The sequence below is a fragment of the Nomascus leucogenys genome, chromosome 13 (assembly GCF_006542625.1).
Source record: "Nomascus leucogenys isolate Asia chromosome 13, Asia_NLE_v1, whole genome shotgun sequence".
NCBI classification, from domain to species: Eukaryota; Metazoa; Chordata; class Mammalia; order Primates; family Hylobatidae; genus Nomascus; species Nomascus leucogenys.
The window spans coordinates 33,861,756-33,873,223 of NC_044393.1; positions in this window are offsets into that span (position 1 = coordinate 33,861,756).

Genomic DNA, 11,468 nt, shown 5'->3' on the forward strand with positions numbered 1-11,468 from the left:
AATCGTGTGGTCTCGGGTAGTACCTCTGGCCTCCGAGCCTGTGTCCACTTCTGTCCATGAGGATCATGAATGTGCAGGCTTCGAGGGCTCTGGGAAGGCCAGCAGAAGTTGGCCATGTGGAAGGACAGGCGAACGAGAGTGTCATGTCCTGCCCCTCGGCCGTCTCATGAGCTGAGCCTGACCTGCCCTCCTCCAAAGTTCTGTGCAGACCTCACCAGCCAGGAGACTGGAAGTCACCCTGGATGATGGGTGCCTGTGCCTTCAAGGCCAGCATAGCCTAGCCGTAGGCAGGTCCACCAGGGCTGGGAAGGCCTCCGTTTCCTCCCAGCCTTGCAGAGGCCTGGCCTGTTGTTAGAGACTTCGAAGGGATGCTAGCCCTGGTACCATACTCCTGTTCAAATCCCAGCTCCACCCCCACAGCTGGGTGCCCTGGTGTAAAGGACTCCCCTCTGGAGCTCGGTTTCCTCCTCTGTGAAACGGATGTAGGAAGTGTTATGGGAATGGGATGAGATGCCTCCCTTAAAGCACTCACTGTTCCTTCCCTCAGTCATGCGCTGTCCTACCTCAGCCTTTGCGCTGGCTGTTCCTTCTGCCTGGGACGTTTTCCTTTCTGATATTTCCTGCACTCACCAGCTCCCCTCACTTCCTTCAAGTCTTTGCTCAAATGCCACCTTCTCAGAGACGCCATTCCAGGCCATCCTTTCAAAAATAGCAGTGCCCCAGCACTCTTTACTCCCTCACTCCGAATTTTTCTCTATAGCACTTACCAACTGACATTAGTTTCTGTTTGCTTACTGCCACCTCCACTAAAAAATAAGTGCCAAAAGAAGAGGGTTTTTGCCTGTTTCCCTCCCTGCAGTATCCCCAGACACTAGAAAAGGGGCTAACACCTAAGAAGCTCTGGATAAGTGCTCATTGAATAAAGAACAGAGAAAATGGGCAAATATTATATACTAGTTAGCTAGGTAGACTCCATCCCTACACTCAGGAAGCTCATATTCTAGTGGGAGAAAAGGATAAGTAAATGTAACATTGCAGTTATAGTAAATGCTACCAAATAAAAGTATAGAGTGCAAGCCTCAAACGAGGGTGCCAACCTAGTCTTGAGGAATGGCTTCCTGTAAAAGTGTGGATTGAGCTGAGATTAGAAGGGTGGGTAGAAGGCAACCAGGTAAAGAGGAGAGGAAAGAGAAGTCCAGCAGAGGGCCTAGCATAGGTGAAGACCTTGGGGTAGAAGGAAGTGTGTGATGAGTTTGAGAGTTGAAGGAGACCCGTGTGGTTGTCATGGAGGGCTCGATAAGGAACGTGGTAGGAGACTAGCCTGGGCTTAGCAGGCCAGGTCACTGCGGAGCCTTGCAGGCCAAGGAATTTGGTCTTTATCCTCAGAGCAGTGGAGAGCCTCACTGATGAATATAAGTAAAGGGTTAACAAAACCCTTTCCTCTGTTGCATGAGAATTTGACCTTTGGAAGCTCTGTTTCCTAGAAACAGATAAACATATGTCTGCTATGTTACTAAGCAACATTGCTTCTGATAAAAATGACCCCTGAGGAGGAGGCTAGAATGATCCATGTGGCAACAGATTAGAATTGGAGATACCAGAATGAACTCATGTTTAGCTTAATATAGATGCAGATGATTACATACAGAAAGTTTTATACACACACACACACACACACACACACACACACACGGTCTAGTATACACACATTTATTTCCTTACTGTCAGGCGAGAGGGCCTAGAAGCAATGATACTCCATAGCAACAAGCACACGTAGCACTGAAATCTTGGTTTCTAATACCATTCTCCAATAAAGGGATCCAAGGCTCCTTGGAGAAATTGCTGTTTATAGGACTTGGCAGGAAACACTACAAGATGAGCCCGGAGCATCTGATAGTGCCAGAAAGTAAAGAAATGCCACACACACACACACACACACACCACACACACATGCCACACACACACTCTACACACACTACACACACACACAACACAACACACACACTCTACACAAACCTATTACATACATACCACACACATGCCACACACACTCTACACACACACTACACAACACACACAGTACACATACCAACTACACACACACCACACACACTACACACACATGCCACACACAGTCTACAAACACTACACAACACACACTACACACATGCCACACACACTCTACACACACTACACACACACACTACACACACATACTACACAACACACTCTCTACACATACATACTATACACACACACCACACACACTACACAACACACATACTATACACACACTACACACACCACACACACACCACACACACCACACACACTGTACACACATACTACACACCCACACACTACAAACCAAACACACCACACACATACTACACACACATGCCACGCACACAGTCTACACACACACTACACAACACACACACTCTACACACTACACACACCACACACACACTACACACACCACACGCATACCACACACACACCCCACGCACTACACACACACCATACACACAATACACGTACTACACACATACACCACACACATACACTACACACACACACCACACACACTACACACACACCACACACACACACAAATGGTGGGGGTAGGAGCTAACTGAAAGAGCTCCCAATGGCCAAGGCTGGAAAAATTTGAGTGACAAAATAAATGAGGTAATATTGGACTGTAACAAAAAGTATGAAATAAATATCTATGAGTCCATACCGATAAAAATAACTGAACAAACAGGTAGAAAAGATAAATGTCCCATGCAGAATTCCAAATTCTGTATGTAGATAACTCGGTCCTTGAGGAGGGGAACTATAACTCCCCGTTTTGAAAGTGTGAGTTGCACATAATGACTCCCTTTCCAAGAGTGTTTTATGGAAAGCGCTGGAGTGGCGGGGCGGGGCCGGGGGGCTGTGGGAATTTTGCAGTGGAGAAGCTGACAAACGCGATGACCTCAGCCAGGTGATGAAAGTCAACTCCAACAGTCAAATCACATCGCTAGTAGGTACCTTGGATATGATGCGGCACAAATGGCACTTTACCTCTGTTGTCTTCCTCCCCAAAACCCATAGCTGCAGTCTAATCATCAGATAAACATCAGACAAATCCCAGTGAAGAAAATTCTACAAAACATCTGACTAGCTCTCCTCAAAGGTCATCAAAACAAGGAAAGTCTGAGAAATTGTCACAAACGATAGGAACCTAAAAAGGCATAACAAGTCAATGTAGTGTGGTACCCTTGATAGAGTACTGGAACAGAAAAAAGAAATTATGCAAAAGCTATGGAAATATAAATAAAGTATAGACTTTAGCTAATAACAGTGTATCAGTATTGGTTAATTGTAACAAATATACTCATGTAAGATGTTAACAGTAGGGGAAAGTGGGTTTGGGGTTGATATCCTTTGGATGTTTGTCTCCTCCAAATCTCATGTTGAAATTTGATCCCCAGTGGTGGACTTGGGGCCTGGTGGGAGATGTTTGAATCATGGGGGTGGATCCCTCATGAATGGCTCTGTGCTGTCCCCACGGTAATAAGTGAGTTCTCACTCTATTCGTTCACTAGAGAACTGATTGTTAAAACAAGAGCCTGGCACCTTCCTCCCCTCTCCCCCTTGCTCCCTCTCTTGCCATGTGATGTCTGCTCCCCTTCTCTTTCTGCCATGATTGGAAGCTTCCTGAAGTCCTTACCAGAATCAGGTGCTAATGCCATCCTTCTTGTACAAGCCCACAAAACCATGAACCAAATATTAATAAACCTATTTTCTTCATAAATTACCCAGCCTGAGATACTCATTTCTTCTCCTTCCCTCCTTCTCCTCCTCCTTCTTCTTGTTCTTTCTTCTTCTTCTTCTCCTTCTCCTTCCTCTTCCTCTTCCTCTTCCTCTTCTCCCACTCCTTCTTCTTCTTCAGAGATGGGGGCCTCATTCTGTCATCCAGGCTGGAGTGCACCAGCACTATCATAGCTCACTGCAGCTTCGAACTCCCAGGCTTAAACGATCCTTCCACCTCAGCCTCCTGAGTAGCTGGGACTGGGTGTGCACAACCAAGCTGGGCTAATTTTTTTCTTTTTTTGGTAGATACAGGGTCTCACTATGTTGTCCAGACTGGTCTTGAATTCTTGGGCTCAAGCAATTTTCCTCCTCAGTCTCCCAAAGTGCTGGAATTACAGGCATGAGCCACTGTGCTCTGCCTAGGTATTCTTTTATAGCAACACTAAATAGACTAAGACAGCGATATATGGGAACTCTCTGCATCATCTTCCCATTTTTGCTGTAAATCTAAAACTGTTCTAAAAAAAATATAAGTTGTTGCTGATGATGCTTTTAAACACCCCTGAGAGATAAGTTGCGTCTGGGCTGGAGGGAACTATAAATATCTGGTGGGAAGTCATACTTTTGGTGTCCCGAGCATAGTGATTCATGTCACTGGACAGGTCCAAAGACATTGGCTCCTGTGGGACATGAAACTTTTAAGCCAGGATCGTTCCTGCACCCACTTGATGGGGATTTCATCTGGCCTCTGAGTGATACTGCTCTGCCGGAAGAAGCAAAGATTCCTGCCAAGAAGAGCATTGCGTGCTGTGCTAGCCAGTGGAAGTTCCTGTGCTATATCCTTCAGAGTAGGTCAATGCCAAGGGTGGCTTATGGTCATCTGCTGAGCCCGAGTGTTTACTTGAACCTAAGAAGACTCCCTTGTGGACATGGCAGTGGGTGATAAGTGGGAGAGTGATGTGAGTAGATTTGCACTGTGAAAACATTCTCCCTCTGGCTACTCCCAGGTGCAAGGGGACAAGAGAGAAAACAGACCATGTGGGAGATTATGATGGTCTTGTTGGCATACAGAAAGTCCTCAATCAGATAGCTGTAATTATGTATCTGTGGAGATGTGTGATCTGTGAGAGACAGAATGAGGACTTCCTATAGGAACGTTAGGAGCAACACTTAGTCTGCAATGTTCCAAAAGGTAGTGGTATATGTAACATAATGTTAGGTGTTATGTAAATAAATACATTTTGATTATCTGCATAACAAACCACCCAAAACAGCAGCTTAAAAGAAAATTATTATTTATTTTCTCACAGTTTTGCAGTTTGGGCTGCTCTCAGCTGAGACCGCTCAGCTCTCGTCTGTATGGTGTCAGCTGGGGTGGCACAAACAGCTGGGAGCTGGCTCAGACTTGACTGTGTGTCTATGGGCTTGGCTCTCACTGTCAGCTGGGTTTTTTCATTCTCTCCTACATGATCTCTCCGTGTAGCTAGCGTAGGCTTCCTTACATAATGGTGGTCTCAAGGTAGTCAGAGTTCTTACATGGCAGGCAACTTTCCCCAGAGCACAAAAGAAAAAGCTGCTGGACCATCTTAAAACTGAGGCTTGGAACTGGCCTGGCATTTCTTCTGCTGCATTCTGTTGCTTAATGCAGGTCATGGGCCAGCCTGGATTCAAGGGGAGGGGTCTATATAAGGATGTGAATACCAGGAGGCATGTGTCATTGGGGGCAACTAGAGTAACAGTCCCCCATCAGCTATACTACGTTTATCTCTGTATCTATATACACACATATCTATATGTGTGTATTCATTTCAATGACTGTTTATTTTAAATTGTTTTAGAAAATATATAACTAGCGGCCGGGTGCGGTGGCTCACGCCTGTAATCCCAGCACTTTGAGAGGTCGAGGCGGGCAGATCACGAGGTCAGGAGATCGAGACCATCCTGGCTAACATGGTGAAACCCCGTCTCTACTAAAAATACAAAAAACAATTAGCCGGGTGTGGTGGCGGGCGCCTGTAGTCCCAGCTACTCAGGAGACTGAGGCCGGAGAATGGCGTGAACCTGGGAGGCGGAGCTTGCGGTGAGCCGAGATCGTGCCACTGCACTCCAGCCTGGGTGACAGAGCGAGACTCCATCTCAAAAAAAAAAAAAGAAAGAAAATATATAACTAGCTCATGAAACCAAAGATATCATGGGTGATATTGACTAGAGTAAGGGCAGAAAAATGAGTCTATATGAAGTTGATGCAATAAAGTCTGCTGGTTTCCTCCAGTATTCACTCACTCTTTCTTCCACTGTAATAGAAGCTTTGATCAATAGTGGGTACAGTGCACCAGAAGAAGGATTTCATTTCCCAGCCTTCCTTACAGCTAGGTATGGCCAAGTGGATGGTAAGCCATTAGGATATGAGAGGAGGTAGTGTGGGAAAAATGCGTTAAGTCTCCTGAAAGGAAAGGAATGTGCCCTCCTACTCTCTTTTTGTCATTCCTGCTGCCAGGATGCAGAAGTGATGGCTGGAACTTGAGCAACCATCTTGGACCATGAGGTGGAAGCCTATTAGGTTGGAAGAGCAACAAAATTGAAGGAACCTAGATTGCACATGAGTAGATGGAAACACCAGAATGGGATAGTTCCTCATACTTTTGTGGATGAGAGAAACAAACATCTATTTGGTATAAGCTACTATTACTTGGGATTTTCTGACACTCAGAAGAACTAAGTCAATCAAAGTAGAATCAGGCTGGGTGCAGTGGCTCACCCCTGTAATCCCAGCACTTTGGGAGGCCAAGGCAGGTGGATCACCCGAGGTCAGGAGTTTGAGACCAGCCTGGCCAACGTGGTGAAACCCTGTCTCTACTAAAAATACAAAAATTAGCTGGGTGTGGTGGCGTTCACCTGTAGTCCCAGCTACTCAGGTGGCTGTGGCAGGAGAATTGTTTGAACCCGGGAGGCGGAGGTTGCAGTGAGCCGAGATCATGCCATTGTACTCCAGCCTGGGTGATGAGCAAAACTCAGTCTCAAAGAAAAAAAAAAAAAGTAGAATCAGTAGGCAAAAACTGATAGGTCTATGAATAGCTGAAGATTGAGAAATACAAATGCAATCTGATCCCTTGTGTTCCAGGTAAGAAATCTCTGAAGCCAGCCTGTAGTATGTCCAAGAGGATGATATGAAAGAAGTAATAACCCAACGGAGACTGAGGTTTTTCTAGGTGAAGGGAGTGAGTGGAGCAAGGAAAAGTTCCTGGAAAAGGAAACAACACTTAAGCCCAGAGATGAAGTAATAGTAGCAAATTATTTGTGTGTGTATTTTATTTGACAAACACTTATATAACCCTTCCCATATGCGAGGCACATGTTTTTACAAATATTAACTCACTCAATCATCTTAACCACTTGATCATGTGGATACTATTATTGTCCCCATTTTAAGATGAGGAAATCAAGGCACAGAATGGCTAATAACTCTGTGTCCAAAGTTACACAACTGGTATCTCATGGTTTGGGGATTCAAAACCAGACCTCAGCTCAGTGCTTGTAACCACTCTGCTGGCTTTCGTCGTAATTTTCAAAGCACTCACAAAAGTCTTGAGAGGCTGTTACTATCATCTCCATTTTCACATTTGGGAAATTTGAGTGCCAAGGAGAAAGGAGATTATCTTACTGCTGCAATAAGGAAGCAAAATTCCAATCAGACCCAAGGGCCCCTGACTTCCAAGTTGATTTAGGGACCTCAGATAGACCTAAAGTCCTGGGGCTGATCAGCCCCATGCCTAATCACCCATACCTCACTCAGTTTTCACCTTTCTCGGAATCTGGCTGGGATCTGGTGTTTGGGTTTGTTTACTTGTGTCATATTTACCCCTGGCACCAGCCTGGCTCATCTGGTTTTCCTAAAGCTCTAATACTTTCATGGAGTGGCCCTGATATCATGGTAATGGGACATGGTTCAGGGATTTCAGGAAATTAATTTGTGGTCATGTTCCAGGCCCTGGAAGGAGTGTCCACATTCACACTCACATGCACACAAATCTTCAGCCGGCCTGGCTGGCATTCTGCCTCCCTTTCCACCTGGTCTGTATGGATCTCCCAGTCTTGGGGAATAAAAATCTTGAGTGTTGTATTCTCTCTGTGCTGCAGAAAGAGTCAGCGGGGAGGCGCGGAAAAAGAGAAATCAAGATCCATATTCCTAGCTTCTACAAGAGTGAGTGCCCCTACCTAGCAGCTCCTCGAGGGCAGAGGTCTTAGTGTCTCTCATCCATGTGCCAGCACAGGGCCTAGCACATTGAGGGTGCTGGGTTAGGTAGATTCCAAGCCTCTCCCCTGGGAGAGGGCAGGCCCAGGGAGAAAGGAGGAGCCACCGTGATGGAGGTTGTTTGATGGTGCACCTTCTGTGTGGCGATCCCTGCACCTGGTCCCTCTGCACTCTGACAGATCAGTAACCTGGAGTTTAATCACCATGGGAGGAAACTGGGGCTCAGATCAATCAGGCTACCTGCCTCAGAGTCACACCCAAGGCTAGCTGAGGCCAAGGGATGCTCTTCTGTCTGTCCTATTCTGCTTCACCAGAGTCTCCACCATCTCACCAGGGTCAAGGGCTGCCCTCCATACAATAGAAGATTTCAGGATGGTGTCCTAGATACATCAGCATGAGACAGGTGTGTATAGGACACAGGTGCAGAGCAGAGGGCGAGAATACCCATGTCCAGAACACTCCTGGATAGATATGCACAGGATAGATATGTGCGGAAAGGGGTGCAGAGTGCTCATGTGTACAAGGCACATATGGATAGGACACTGTTTTTGTCCCTTTTTGCTGCTGTAACAAAATACCTGAGACTGGGTAATTTATAAAGAACATGGCTAGGTGCAGTGCTCATGCCCGTAACACTAGTGCTTTGGGAGGCCAAGGCAGGAGGATTGCTTGAGCCTAGGAATTTGAGAGCAGCCTGGGAAACATAGAGAGACACCATCTCTACAAATAAATTAACCAGGCATAATGGTGCACACCTATAGTCCCAGCCACTTGGGAGGCTAAGGTGGAACCCAGGCTTTTGAGGCTGTAGTGAGCTGTGATCGCACCACTGTACTCCAGCCTGGGTGACAGACACCTTGTCTCAAAAAAAAAAAGAACAGAAATTTGGAGGCTGGAACATCCACAGTCGAGATACCAACATTGGCATCTGATAAAGGCTGCTCTGTTTCCCAGATGGTGCCTCATTGCTATGTCCTCACATAGCAGAAGGCAGAAAGGCAAGAAAGTGCTCCCTTCAGCCTGGTGCCTTTTTATATGGGTGCTAATTCCATTCATGAGGTCAGAGCCCTCATGAATTGCCTCCCAAATACCACACTTCTTAATACTGTTGCATTGTGGATTAGGTTTCAATAGCAGTTTTGGAAGGGACACCAACATTCAAACCATAGCAAATGTGTTGTGAGTTGAGTTCCCTCAGAAGTAGGCCCAAGACAAGAATTTGAGTGCAAGTGGTTTATTCGGAAAGTCATCCCAGGAAGCACAGCAGAGGAATGGGAAGTGAGAGCAAGAAGGAAGTGCATCCAATACACTACAGGTGCATTTGTGAGTCCCTGACTGCCATGAGCAACTGGGGCTCAGTCCCATTGGACTGAGTACTGTTCCACCTGAGATCTGAGGCCACAGAGCTCTCACTATTTATCCACCAGTACCTGTTTGTCATTGTTGGGGGCTATTCCGCACTTCTAGCCTGTCCTCTGCACATGTCAAGCATGTTCCTTAAGCAGAATGAGACCTGCTTGCAGTGGGAAGCCATAGGCACACATGGAGAAGGTAAGTGTTGAGGGAATATGAGTGGGGCCCCCAGCGTTTGCTAGAAGACACAGAGTACAGGGCACGTGTGTTCAGGACCCAAAAGGACACAGTACAGGGTACAGGCAGAAGACAAATGATTGGATTACTGGCCTTGCTTGTCTAAGCCAAAGGAAGAGCCTGCTGAAACGGGGTAAGGAGCTGCAGAGAGATGGTAATGGGCCCCCTGAGCCAACTGGTACTCTGTCCCCATGCCCTCTCTGGTTAGAGTGACTATATGTGCTTGTGTGGTAGGAAAGGCAGGTTGAAGTGTTCGGGGGCTCTAACAGTGCAGACGCTTCTCTCTGCTAGACCTCCACCTCATTTATATTTTACAAAGAGGATGAGTGCCTAGGTGCCCAGAATAGGAGGGGAGGCAGCCCAAAAGGATGGGAAGAGCCCTGGACTAAGAGTTGGACACAAAGGCAGAGCTAAATGACATCTCCGAGCCCACTTGCCACCATCTGAGGAATGGGAATAACCCCACCCTCGTGTCTCAGGGCAGATTACCTACCACGCTTGCATCTTGTTTTCCCTGTCTGCATAGTGAGGGTCACAGAACTCCTCTCTCTCCTATGGACTTCACAGAGAGCTATTGTAAGGAGCAGATATGGTCATGAAAAAAAAAAAACACTTGTAAGAGGGTAAAACACTTAAATACATAGGTGGAGGGATTATGGAAAAGGCTTGGAAGGGGAAATTAGGGGACTTGGCTTCTGCTCTAGCTCTGCTGCTATATTGTTAATAAAGACACTCAAAATAATCGTGCTTTCAATAAAACAGAACTTATTTCTCTCTCATGGGAAAGTCTACTTGGCAGCTCAGGCTGACATGCTGGTTGGCCAACCACGAGAGACCCAGGCTCCTTCTGCATTGTTGCTCGGCCATCTTGCACCTTGCTGCTCCAGCTCCAGCCCTTGTCACTACATTGCATCAGCAGAAGGAGGATGTGGGGAAGTAGGAGGCACCTTCTTCCTTCTTCTTAAGGGAAGACATTGAACCTTAACGTAGAAATTGAACTCATCACTTCCATTTGTATCCTATTGGCCAGGATTTAATCACGTGGCACACTTACCTGCAAATGAGTCTGAGAAATGCAGTCTTTTGCCATTTGTGAAAGGGAGAAGGGATATTGAGGGACAGCCTGCAATTTTTGTCACAGCCACTGACTTGCCTCATGTATGTATTTTATATTATATAAAATTATATATATATATGTTTATTTATTTTGAGACTGTTGCCCAGTATGAGGTGCAGTGATCTTGGCTCACTGCAACCTCCGCTTCCTGGGTTCAAGCAATTCTGCTGCCTCAGGCTTCTGAGTAACTGGAATTACAGGCACGCACCACCATACCTGGCTAATTTTTGTGTTTTTAGTAGGGGGGCGTTTCACCATATAGCCCAGGCTGGTCTCGAACTCCTGGGCTCAAGCAATCCACCTGCCTCAGTCTTCCAAAGTGCTGGGATTACAGGTGTAAGCCACCATGCCTGGCCAAATTGTATATAGTTTTATATAAAATTACATTTACATAAAATACATGAGCCTGCTTCCCATATATGTATATCATATATTTTTTATATGTAAAATTTATATATATAAAATACATGAGCCCACTTGCCATATATATATATATATATGCACCAGGCTTGTGGTATAAAGTAAGATTTTGAAATAGCTGATTGCGAATGGACCCTCTTACTTGCAGGCCACAAGCCCTGAGAGGTCAGGCGTGAGGTCTTTCTTGCTCACCACTGTATTCAAAGCATGCATTGCAGAGTCTGGCACAGGGAATCCATAGTATTATAGGCTGCCCATGGATGATGAATGGCTGGCCATTCTGGCTTT